Consider the following 4,170-nt stretch of genomic DNA (forward strand, 5'->3'; position numbering starts at 1 on the left):
CTTGTTCCTTACATTAGTCTCATCTTTTCTGTCCTAGGACTCATGAATTAGAAAAAAAAATCAGCTGGCGAAAAACCCTCAGAGATTATCATCTGCAAAAGAAATTAATAGAAATTCTTCCAAAAGACTTAGAAATTATCTTGGATGAATCAGTCTCCCAATCCAGTTTCATAGAGGAGGAATATGATCTCTTGGATAAAACAGAGGAGGACCCCAAGAGGAAACACTGTTGATTCTGATGCAGGAAGTTTTATTTCCAGTGAGTGAACAAGGCATCCAAATAGATGATGACAGCATGGAATGTCAGATGGCAAGCAACTGCATTAAAAAAATTGCCTCAGAGAAAGAAATGCTAAAGCTCTTCAGGGATTTATGGAAAATCCTGGCTAATGTGGGAAAAGAACTGTGTCGAATGAGAGGTCAGGGAAGATATCCCTGCTGAGAAATATAAATCTCAGCTGAAAGATAAGATTTTGCAATTACACAGACAGAATAAATGTGATCTTATTAATGGTTTGACTAGACTCAAATGCTGTACAACATCTACTTCCATTAGAGAAACACTATTTTCTGAAATGGATCAAATTTCAGCTGGATCACACTGACAGAAGGAATTGTTCTGAACCTACAGGCTGAATACAAAGAGAAATGCAAGTCTCTCAGATTAGTTCTGCCATTTCTTTACAGGTTGAGATTCCATGTGAAAGTTGGGGAAGTCCCAGGAGGCTGTACACCCCATGGTTAAAGGCTGCAATACCCTAAAAAGTGGAAGGCAACTCACCCACCTCTCAGGCATCGCAATCGACCTCATGCTAAAAGAGCTTCCTGTTCACCTGATGAACGGACATGTCTGCAACCTCCCACTGCAATGGGTGACCGACATTCTGAACTCTGGGCCAAGCTGAGGGGAAGGACCAAAATGCTGGTTGTGATGATGCTGGGAGTGCAGAGCACTGGGAAATCCACCTTCCTGAACGCCACATTCCAGCAGCAGTTTGCAGTGAGTAGTGGCTGAGGTACGCAGGGAGCCTTCATGTTGCTCCTTCGAGCTAGAGCAATCTTAGAAAAGGAACAGGGCTGTGATTTCATCCTGGTGATGGACACAAAGTATGAAAGCCCCTGAAGAGAGTTATCAACATGACAACGAGTTGGCTATCCTGGTGACTGGACTGACCAACAGAACCATTGTTAACATGGTCATGGAGAATGCCACTGAAATGAAAGATTTTGAAAGCTGTGCTCCATGGATATCTCAGAAAGCAAAGAGCGGGGCATAAATCCCACTGCTAATTTGCGCATCAGAACGTCAGTGATGTTTCTGCATGTGAACAAAACACGAGACACAGGAAACGCCTCCAGGAGCTACTGGATTAAGTGATCAAAACTGCAGCAAAGATGAAAAATCTAAATGAGAAAATAAACTTTTCTGATATCATGGAGGATGATCTGGAAAAAACACAGTTGGTACAAGTGTTGCCGGACTGCAATTAAGAATCTCTCTCTCCTGATGAATAACAGCTAACAATCTGAAATGCAACAGAGACTACTGTGTGGAGAACAGAAAATTCTGGAGCTCTTACAATTTTCCCTGTACTATTCTACCAGATTCAGATTTGCTGCCCCACTTTCCAAATATTGTTGTATCAGAAGTGCAAAGAGCCTGAAGAAAAAACTGGAAAGTTGCTCACTCATTTAAGAAATGTAAGGAAGCCACTCACATTAAAGAGGGTCGCCACCGCAATATAGCCAATATTCAAGATGACAACATGGAAGTAATCGGAAGGACAGTGGACATGTTTTTCGAAGAAGGCTGGAGAAAAGAAAGTAAACTGGAAAACCATGAATTGGATATGTAATTTGAAAAAATTTGGAAAGAAAATTTCAGAATTGGTGCCCCTTTTTTTACAGAACCATGAAATTCATGAAAAAATTGAGTTCTATCTGCAAAAAGACTTGGATAACAAAGGGAGTTCAGTCAGAAGAGACGAGCAGCAGAAAGCATGAGGAATTCTAGAATTAACTCTGTCAACATGAGAACCAAACATTTAGACTTTTGATTGACCAACCAGTGAAACATTGGTTTACAAAAAAACCAAAAACGGATACAGAAAACAGAAAAAACTGCTGAAACGCTGATGGCCAAATGTAATAGTTACATTGAAGAGAGTCTATTTCAAGGTAGACCGATGAACATTTGCAGGAAATTGTTACATATGTTCAATGAGAAACTTCAATAGGAGGAATTGAAAACACTTCAGACTCCAGTTTGCTCTGAAGTTGATCTGAAGCTTCACATTTTGCGGGAAGCCGCTCACACATTTCTGAAGATGCATGATGATTTTCCCCAAAGAAAATGATCCTCAGCAATGGCTGGAACAACTGATACTTCAATATTTCTCTATATTTAAGAGCCATTATTTGAAAAAAGATGCCCAACAACAGAGAGCCGAGGACTTCAGCGATCAGTGTCTCCAGCTTGCCTTAATGGATTATGTTAGCAAAAAACTCGGGCTAGAAATAGCGAATGACTCAGCAGTGGACAGTCTATTGAATGTGCCAGCTGGACTTTTTCTTCAGTTCACTGTGCAGAAGAAGCTGTTTGAACATGAGAACTTCAACTATGTGAAGTCTGTCAAAGCTTGAATACAAAGGCACAGATTAGATTGGTACCAACAGGCTGAGGATTTGGAAGATCCTGAGGAAGAAGTCAAAGCACATGCTTTGGAGAGGATACAGGAAACATTTGCTATGAAATAAACACACAGATATACTCCTAAATGAGATACCGATATGATCGGATGAAGTCACTGGATGGGCAAAAATGAAGCATTTTCATCTACTCTTTGCCCCTTTTAACCTATAGAAGAGGGGCCCACAGTGCTTCACGTGGGCATTCTTGGCTGTGGAGATTGCACTTGAATAAATAGGGAATGAAATATGCAGCCACTACAGTTCTGCAGCCAAAGTCTCAAAAACTGCCCTTCCGTACAGGATCAGGGATTTGGTTTTAATTGCTATTTTTAATGTGCTAAGCAGGTGCTAGTATGATCGGATGAAGTCACTGGATTCAAAACAGATTTGAAAAACCCAACTTCACACACACATGTAATTTCATCTATTAACACCATTCAGAACATCAGAATAAAAATCTATTTTGTGATACGAGAGAATTTGAGGTTTCTGGAGTGCTAAACCCAGTCGCATTTCACCAGAGCAGTGGTGACAGCCAATACCCATCTAATTCACTCCAAGAACAGGGCAGTTCAACTCATTCAAGTACCAATACCCTCACCCAGACAACTAGTATCTCAGGGTAGCGAACACAATAGCCCAACAAAATGCACTTTATTAGAAGAGCTGGTACAGTCTCATTCCGGATAGAAGATTAGCTGCATTTCTGGCCCAGTTATAATTGGGACAGTGCACCATGATCAGAAGTTAGCAAATCCCATGCCATTAATGGTGCACTTGTAAAGCTCCCTCTCCCCTTCCTCTGCCCTGACTCCACCCTTCACCTACAGTCTGTCTCCTCACCTCTGCTCCATTTGGCTCATGCCATCATCTCCTTTCCCTCATTCCCCTGTTCCTGACGACAAAGCTCTTCAGAATGACTGGTGGAACTTGCCATCTAGACAGTAACTTGTAGCAGCTCAGGGTTCCAGTGCAGAAAGAAACCTACTGAAAAGAACCAGGATTCTAAAAGAAGCTCAAAGAAGGTGCTGCTGGCACAGAGCAGAACCTCATTCTCTCCCCCATATCCATCAGGAAATAAATGGTCTTGGTGGCTAAAGACTAGGACAGGTGGGTTCTGTTCCTGGTTCTGAGATGAGCATGTGGGATAGTGGAACAGACGTGCTGGGAAGAAGATTTCTGGGTTCCATTTCCAGCTCTGCCACTGAACTGCTGTGTTAGTTGGGTAATTTCTCTTAACCTCCATATGCTTCAGTTTGTCGTGTAAAAGAGGGGATCGAGAATCTGACCCACCTCTCAGCAGATTATGCTGCCTAATTCAAGAATGTTCATAACATGCTCAGAAATACTCTGATTGGAAGACGTTTAGAAAGGGTAAGTTGTTATGATTATTATTAATTTGGTAAGAAGTGTGTTGGGGCGGGGCAGGGCAGAAACGTTGGTTCCTACAAACATGAAGGGTACGTCCAGGGGCCAGAT

At 41.8% G+C, this 4,170-nt stretch overlaps 1 pseudogene; it reads left to right on the forward strand.

Moving 5' to 3' along the window:
• Nucleotides 1–295: 295 nt before the first annotated feature.
• LOC142831170 (up-regulator of cell proliferation-like) lies at nt 296–1,522 on the forward strand (annotated as a pseudogene).
• The last annotated feature ends 2,648 nt before the right edge of the window (nt 1,523–4,170 follow it).

This window comes from Pelodiscus sinensis, chromosome 12 (genome assembly GCF_049634645.1).
Source record: "Pelodiscus sinensis isolate JC-2024 chromosome 12, ASM4963464v1, whole genome shotgun sequence".
NCBI classification, from domain to species: Eukaryota; Metazoa; Chordata; order Testudines; family Trionychidae; genus Pelodiscus; species Pelodiscus sinensis.